The sequence below is a fragment of the Ipomoea triloba genome, chromosome 5 (assembly GCF_003576645.1).
Source record: "Ipomoea triloba cultivar NCNSP0323 chromosome 5, ASM357664v1".
Lineage (NCBI taxonomy): Eukaryota > Viridiplantae > Streptophyta > Magnoliopsida > Solanales > Convolvulaceae > Ipomoea > Ipomoea triloba.
This window is the reverse complement of record NC_044920.1, coordinates 10,368,124-10,377,081: the sequence shown is the minus strand read 5'-3', so window position 1 is coordinate 10,377,081 and position 8,958 is coordinate 10,368,124. Positions and strand designations below refer to the sequence as shown.

At 37.9% G+C, this 8,958-nt stretch overlaps 1 long non-coding RNA gene across 1 annotated transcript; it reads left to right on the top strand.

Annotated features, from left to right (window-relative positions):
- Positions 1 to 6,089: 6,089 nt before the first annotated feature.
- Positions 6,090 to 8,602, top strand: LOC116019080. The gene is made up of 2 exons (XR_004098663.1): positions 6,090 to 6,486; positions 8,303 to 8,602. It is a non-coding gene; the product is annotated as an uncharacterized LOC116019080 (long non-coding RNA).
- Positions 8,603 to 8,958: the final 356 nt, after the last annotated feature.

The window sequence follows — 8,958 nt, the reverse complement described above, 5'->3', positions numbered from 1 at the left end:
CAGCCCATTTCCGGCTCAGACCGGCAGCAAGTATTCTTATCCTCCAAGACTAAATATGTACATATAATTTCCAAAATATATCATTTCTTCATAATAAATATTTTCTTCAAAAATATATAATTTCTCAAGACATATTTTTCTCCACAATAATTCATTCCATAAGAATATATCATTCTTAGTACATATATGTACATAACACCAAAATTCCAAGCCAAGCATTTACTCAACACACGGGTTTGACCCGTAAAAATCAATTCTCAATAATTCGAGAATCATACACATATTATGCAATGCACTTGTGATCACATGGACATCATAATGCACATAATTTTGCAAAACATATAATTTTGATATCATATCATATCATATATCAATATACATATATATGGGGTAAATAATAATTTTAGTGAACATGAAATCTTACCCTTGAAAACCAAAACTCTCATCAACACTTAATGGGATTCTAGCCACTTGATAAGAAACTTGAGAGGCTAGATTTTCCTTCAAACCCTTTAAACATCAATAGCTAAATCCTTTCCTTTACTCAATTCTTTCACCAAAATTCCTAGGCAAAACATACCACCATAACAATAATTTTAAGAAATCTTAACCTATAGCTAGGTTCTAGGGAAGAAAACAAAGCTTTTAACCGAATATGGAATTTTACTGAATAGATGATGATCTTGTGAAGAAATTGGCTATGAAGCTTCTTGAACTCAAGGAAGAAGATGAAGAATTTTCCTCTCCTTTTTCCTCTCTAAATTTCGGCCAAATGGGTATGGAATGAAGAAAATGGGAGATCAAGTCTCCTTTTATAGCAACACTTTAGGGATGAAGAAACTTGGAGATCAAGCTACATTGTTTCTTATAAGGTAAGAAATAAGAAACTTGGAGATCAAGTTTCCATTTTGATCATCTTCAAAAATATTTAAATAATAACATGTGGTGTAGGGAGTTGCCAAGTGTCACATTTTTGTGGTGGGTAAGGGAAAATATCTTCGGTTAGACTGTTTGGGATTAAAACAGATATAGTTTCGGTGGAAAATAATTTAAATAGGAAGAATTTTGAAACCAAAATTATTTTGAAAAATAATCCCGTCACTAATTTGAAAAATCGGATAATTTTTGGTATATCGCGAAATACTGTGATACAAGGGGCGGAATAAATTCTCTCTTACGGGCTAATTTAATCACGTAGGAAGTTCAAGCTTAATAGTATAGTGCCTACTAATTCATTCCCTAGGACAATCGGGACCTGAACACATACTTTAAAAATCCTTACGGTTCGTGACCGGTACGTAGGTTCGCAGCTTATTGGAATGAGTGAGGGGTTACAAGGCATGCTCATCTCATAATGGTATGTAACCCAAGTATCAAAGCTAGCTCATCAACGGAGTGATTATATGACTTCCCGAAAAGCACATAAGAAATGGATTTCCTGGCATCGTTTGGCTCTTTCTTTATGTTCAAGAACTCAAGAAACACATAGGTAACCGAAGTATATGTCGGCCCTCTCCATTCGAATACTTTGCTCCATTGCGGGTGTCTTAGCAACCGATTTACCATGTCTTCGCAACCAAATTCCCTTAGCACAGTCGGATCAAAGTATTTCGCTCCAATTAAATTCTTTGACTTATTCACATCCACAAGCGCCGATTGTTCATGAGTCCCTCGGAGGACCCTTGTTACTCTTGCATTAGGATCAACTTGTGGAGGTGGAAGTGGTGGTTGTGCTCTAGCCCTTGTTCGGCTAGTGCTTGCTTCCTCATCATTCCTTTTCTTGTCTTACTCTTTTGTTCTTCTCATTTCCTACAAAAAGCGGTAAAGTGCATAAAAAATAAAGAAATGTAAGTCGGAACCCAACGCATAGGGAACCTAATGTTTTAGTGGGACACATCTCAAACAAACATCATTCGATCATTGTTTTTTTTTTCTTCAAATCTCTTCCTTTCTTTGGCCTTGGAGTGGTGGATTCCTTTATTGGCCACCATATGTTGGTGGATGGAATTGGTTAGCCAATTATGTTTGGAGCTCCTCAATTATTCTTGTGTTGTGCTCCACCACTTCTCTTATCCGTGCAATTCCTCATGTTGCCTTGTTCTATGGGCTTGTAGAAATGCCATTTGTCCTTGGTGCAATTGCATATGAAAGCCTCTTGTAGATTCCCAATCCATCATCACAGGTCCACCATGTTGAACGTCCTCTCTACCTTGTTGTTGTTGCTCTTCATTTCCTTCATCATCTTCTTCCTCTTCTTCCTCTTCCTTATCACCAATTAGCGGGGCATCATCACCTCCCAAACTAAGGTTCATACCAAAGAAGTCTTGGATGGTAGATGCTTTCATCTCGTCGACTTCAACTTTCTCACCCGTAAGATCCGCATCAAGCCCTAATCCTAGGCATAACTCCGTTACCAAAGGTCCTATAAAAACGGATTGAACATTGGGGTTATTTTGAGAGGCAAGCCAGTTCTTCACTTGTACTCCCATGTTGACATCCGCTTCCTTCTCCATACCCCACATGTAAAACAAATCTTGCTTGTAGGCCTTGTTCAAATTTGTTTTCCTTCCCGACAAGTTGATTGCTAAGTTAAGTCAGATTGCCTTGAGATGATTCATTCGGATCTTTATTGCTTTCAAGTTGCTAGAGTTATACTCCGCATCATTCGTAATATGGCCCCAATATGTCGCGGCATCTCAATCGGAATCAAACTCCACATGGTACCTCTGAAAGTAAGGCATTCTCATCTCATCACGGGTATGTAACCCAAGTATCAAAGCTAGCTCATCAACGGAGTAATTATATCTGTTCCCGAAAAGCACATATGAAATGGATTTCCTGGCATCATTTGGCTCTTTCTTTATGTTCAAGGAAGCTAGAAACTCATAGGTAACCGGAGTATATGTCCGCCCTCTCCATTCGAATACTTTGCTCCATTGCGGGTATCTTAGCAACCGATTTACCATGTCTTCGCAACCAAATTCTCTTAGCACAGTCGGATCAAAGTATTTCGCTCCAATTAAATTCTTTGACTTATTCACATCCACAAGCGCCGATTGTTCATGAGTTAAGCCTCGGAGGACCATTGTTCCTCTTGCATTAGGATCAACTTGTGGTGGTGGAGGTGGTGGTTATGCTCTAGCCCTTGTTCTGCTAGTGCTTGCTTCCTCATAATTCCTTTTCTTGTCTTGCTCTTTGGTGCTTCTCATTTCCTACAAAAAGCGGTAAAGTGCATCGCAAATAAAGAAATGTAAGTTGGAACCCCACACATAGAGAACCTAATGTTTTAGTGGGACATATCTCAAACAAACATCATTCGATCATTGGTTTTTTTTTTTTCCAAATCTCTTCCTTTCTTTGGCCTGTTGGCCTACATATGATGGTGGATGGAATTGGTTAGCCAATTGTGTTTGGAGCTCCTCAATCACTCTCGTGTTGTGCTCCACCGCTTCTTTTATCCTTGCAATTCCTCATCTTGCCTTTGTGCTATGGGCATGTAGAAACGTCATTTGTTCTTGGTGCAATTGAAAATGAAAGGCTCTTGTAGATTCCCAATCCATCATCACGGGTCCACCATGTTGAACGTCCTCTCCACCTTGTTTTTGTTGCTCTTCATTTCCTTCATCATCTTTTCCTCTTCTTCCTCTTCCTTATCACCAATTAGCAGGGCATCATCACCTCCCAACCTAGGTTCATAGCAAAGAAGTCTTGGACGGTAAATGCTTTCATCTCGGCTTCAACTTTCTCACTCGTAAGTTCCGCATCAAGCCCTAATCCTAGGCATAACTCCATTACCAACGGTCCTATAAAAACGGATTGAACATTGGGCTTATTTTGAGAGTTAAGCCACTTCTTCACTTGGACTCCCATGTTGACATCTACTTCATTCTCCATACGCCACATGTAAAACAAATCTTGCCGGTAGGCCTTGTTCAAATTTATTTTCCTTCCCGATAAATTGATTGCTAAATTAAGTTGGATTGCGTCGAGTTGATTCATTCGGATCTTTCTTGCCTTCAAGTTGCTAGAGTTATACTCCGCATCATTCGTAATATGGCCCCAATATGTCACGGCATCTCTATCGGAATCAAACTCCACATGGTACCTCCAAAAGTAAGGCATTCTCATCTCATCACGGGTATGTAACCCAAGTATCAAAGATATCTCATCAACGGAGCGATTATATCTCTTTCCAAAAAGCACATAAGAAATGGATTTCCTGGCATCGTTTGGCTCTTTCTTTATGTTCAAGGAAGCAAGAAACTCATAGGTAACCGGAGTATATGTCGGCCCTCTCCATTCGAATACTTTGCTCCATTGCAGGTGTCTCAGCAACCGATTTTTCATGTCTTCACAACCAAATTCCCTTACCACACCCGCAATGGAGCAAAGTCTTCGAATGGAGAGGACTGACATATACACCGGTTACCTATGAGTTTCTTTCTTCCTTGAACATAAAGAAAGAGCGAAACAATGCTTGGAATGCCGACATAATCACTCTGTTGATGAGCTAGCTTTGATACTTGGGTTACATACCCATGATGAGATGAGCATGCCTTACTTCCGGAGGTACCATGTGGAGTTTGATTCCGATAGAGATGACGCGACATATTGAGGATATATTACGAATGATGCGGAGTATAACTCTAGCAACTTGAAGGCAAGAAAGATCCGAATGAATCATCTCAAGGCAATCCGACTTAATTTAGCAATCAACTTGTCGGGAAGGAAAACAAATTTGAACAAGGCCTACTGGCAAGATTTGTTTTACATGTGGAGTATGGAGAAGGAAGCGGATGTCAACATTGGAGTCCAAGTGAAGAAGTGGCATGCCTCTCAAAATAAGCCCAATGTTCAATCCGTTTTTATAGGACCGTTGATAACGGAATTATGCCTAGGATTAGGGCTTGATCCGGATCTTACGGGTGAGAAAGTTGAAGCCGAGATGAAAGCATTTACCGTCCAAGACTTCTTTTCTATGACCTTAGGTTGGCAGGTGACGATGCCCCGCTAATTAAGGAAGAGGAAGAAGATGATGAAGGAAATGAAGAGCAACAACAATAAGGTGGAGAGGGCATTCAACATGGTGGACCCGTGATGATGGATTGGAAATCTACAAGAGTCTTTCATATGCAATTGCACCAAGAATAAATGGTGTTTCTACATGCCCATAACACAAGGCAAGATGAGGAATTGCACGGATAAGAGAAGCGGTGGAGCACAACACAAGAATGATTGAGGAGCTCCAAGCACAATTGGCTAACCAATTCCATCCACCATCATATGGAGGCCAATGAAGGAATCCACCACTCCAAGGCCAAAGAAAGGAAGAGATTTGAAGAAAATAAAACAATGATTTAATGATGGGGTACATGATATGTGTCCCACTAAAACATTAGGTTTCCTATGCGTGGGGTTCAGACTTACATTTCCTTATTTTTCATGCACTTTATCGCTTTTCTTAGGAAATGGGAAGAACCAAAGAGTAAGCCAAGAAAAGGAATGTAACACCCTGATAGTTTAAATAATTCTTATTTCAATATAATATTCTTGAGAATAAAATTTATTTTTCATTTCTAAATATTTTAACCAAAATACTTTCAAAAACAAATTATTTTCATTTCAAAATTCAAATAAATTATTTTGTACCTTATAATATTATTATTCCAAATCATTTTCTCTAAATTCCTATTTCTTAAGCTTTTGAAATAAAATTATATATGTAATTTAATTTCCTACAAGATATTCTCGTCAAACAAGAATATAATTAAATATTTTAAATTCTTTATTTTAAATGATTTGATATGAAATATTTATATATTTATTTATGGTTTTAAAAGCCCTATTTAATGGGTAAATTTATTTACTAAAATTTTAACCCAAAGTCTATCTGAGATGAATCTATATCATTGTTTTGAGCCTAAATTTGAACCCAAAACTATTCATGACCCAATTTACTAGCCCAAACATTAGTCCAAATTGTGTATTTTAGATATTCCTAAATAAATAAAATTTGATTTGGGACACAAACCCTAGGTATAAATATGTACATATGTTCATTGCTCCGTTATGAGATGTTCATCACCAAACACCCCCAAATCAGCAGCCCCAACCGTGTTTCTCTCTCTCGACTCTCTCTCACTATTGGATCGTCAGACCACAGCAGCGCAGCAACCGGCGACCTTTTGTCTATCTCTCTCTCTCGCTCTCGGTCGAACCAGCAGAGGAACTAGCGGCGGAGCAGATCGGCGGTGGTGGGCGGCTCCTCCCCTCCTTCTCGTCTTTCCCTCTCCTCACCTAACAGTACGTACGGCAGCAGTTATGGACAGCGGAGATGGCAGCGACAGCGGAGCCCAGCAGCGACAGATCTAGCGTCCTCTCCCCTATTTCCGACGGTGGCTGACGGCGGCAAGCGGCGGCGCGACTGGAGCAATCTCGGTGGTCTTCTCTCTCTCTGGCAGGGTGGCGTGAGCTTAGAACCGTGAGGTAAGCTTCTGCTATTGATGTTGATTTAGTTTAATGAGGTTGCTTACCCAATAATTGATGAAGGATTATGATGATATATGAATGTCGTGATGAGGTGTTATTATAGAATGTTAATGATGTTGTGCATTTAACATAGTGGTTAGAAGATTAGTTCATGATGTGGATTGATGATGGTTATGGTGTATGATGAATGTATTAATCATTCAATGATGGAGTTAATTAGAGTTAATGATGATTTGATAATTAATGATGGGTTAAAAAGGTTGATGGGTGATTATGGATTATGTCTTGATTATGAAGATTAATTTCTTATGAGATTGATTAAATGTGTGATTATGGATGGTGCTTTGATTATGGGTTCACGTGGACTAAAGAATGATTATTGGTTATTAGATGATTAATAATGGTATTGATTAATTTTAATGAGAATTAAGAAGGATAATTATTGTTAATGCCAATGGTGATGGTGTTTGAGTTTAAATGATGGTGATTAACTCTAGTAATGTTATTATAAGTAATGATCGGCTAATAATGAGTTAATGATGGTGTTTATTTATTTATGGTGATGATATAATGTAGGCATGATTTGATGATGATGATGCAAAAATTGGATGTTAATGCTTAGATTATGAGCTAATGATGACTCAATGATGATTAAAGCTTAGTTGGGTGCTTAGTTTTAATGTTGTTGGACATCGCTGCGGTGATGATCCCTTCCTCCCTTTGTTGAGATTAAGTGGGAGCAGTTTTGGGTTCAGTAGAGAGTTACTGTTCCCTGTTGGACATCGCTGCGGTGATGATCCCTTCCTCCCTTTGTTGAGATTAAGTGGGAACAGTTTAGGGTTCAGTAGAGTTACTGTTCCCTGTTGGACATCGCTGCGGTGATGATCCCTTCCTCCCTTTGTTGAGATTAAGTGGGAGCAGTTTAGGGTTCAGTAGAGAGTTACTGTTCCCTGTTGGACATTGCTGCGGTGATGATCCCTTCCTCCCGTTGCTGAGATTTAGTTTCCTCCATATTATTACTAAACATAATTATTTACTTATATACTTAGTACTATTAATGACAGAGATCTATATTCCCACTATTGAGATGTGGCTGATTCCATATATGTAGGTGATACGTGAAGAAGTGAATTGAGGAACATGATTTGAATTTCTCCCTATCTATGATTTTATATATATATATATATATATATATATATATATATATATATATATATATATTCTAGAATGACTTATGAGAATGTCTATATTTGAAATGATTATATGATGAGCTATGTATATGATTTTATTGGTTTCTCCATATCTATATTTTATTCGAGAAATGTTTATGAGCAAATAAGAAATTGTATTCCTCTGTACTATATTATGTAAACTACACATGACCTTTGGAAATGTTATGCTTTGAAATGATTGTGGGTTGAGAGTTGCCAAAAAGACTATTCTACCTTTGAAAATCCTCGTTGTTTTTGATAATTTGAGAGTGAGTAGTGATGGTTTATAAAATTACTATATTGTTTTGATGTATCCACTATTATATTTGAGAAAGTGTACATCTTACTTACTTTTGAATGTTTAGTTAAATATCTTGAAAACTACTACAGTACATTTGATGGAAAGTCCTTTTGGGAATATTCTTTTAAGCTTTTGGCTAAATGATTTCTATAGTACGGTCTACTTAAGTATAAAAATCTATTTATAAAGCATATCTATTTTTCTAACTATAAATGTATTATTTTACAGGGCAGAGTAGAGCTTACTTAGCATTTTATGCTAATTCTATTTGTTTGTGTTTTCCAACCCTTATTGTTTTCAGGACTCTGGAATAGGTGGCTTGTTTTGAGAGCACGACATAGAGTTCATACGCCTTGTAATTGAATTTGGTATAGACCTTCTGGTTTTAGAAATTGAATTATAGAAGTGTAGTTTAGTTGTATATTAGAATTGAGAAATTGAGTTGTAAGGATTGTGGAATAGTTTATATGGTTGTTTAATGTTGTGGATTTGTAGTTGAATAGAACCCTGTTAGCCTGTGCGTTTGGGCTTGGTTGATAGCCCAAGCGTGGCGTGACACCCCATAGTTTAAGTTTTGAATTTGCTTCCGCATTTATTTTCATAATGGTTAGCGAGAATTATTGTTTATTTATGCTTAAGCTTGCTTTATAAATTGGGGGTGTTACAAGGAATTTTGAGGAAGCAAGCACAAGCCGAACAAGGGCTAGAGCACAACCACCACCTCCACCACCACAAGTTGATCCTAATGCTAGAGGAACAAGGGTCCTCCGAGGATTAACTCATGAACAATTGGCGCTTGTGGATGTGTATAAGTCAAAATATTTAATTGGAGGGAACTACTTTGATCGAAGTGTGCTAAGGGAATTTCGTTGCGAAGACATGGTAAATCGGCTGCTAAGACACCCGGAATGGAGCAAAGTATTCGAGTGTAGAGGGCCGACATATACTCCGGTTACC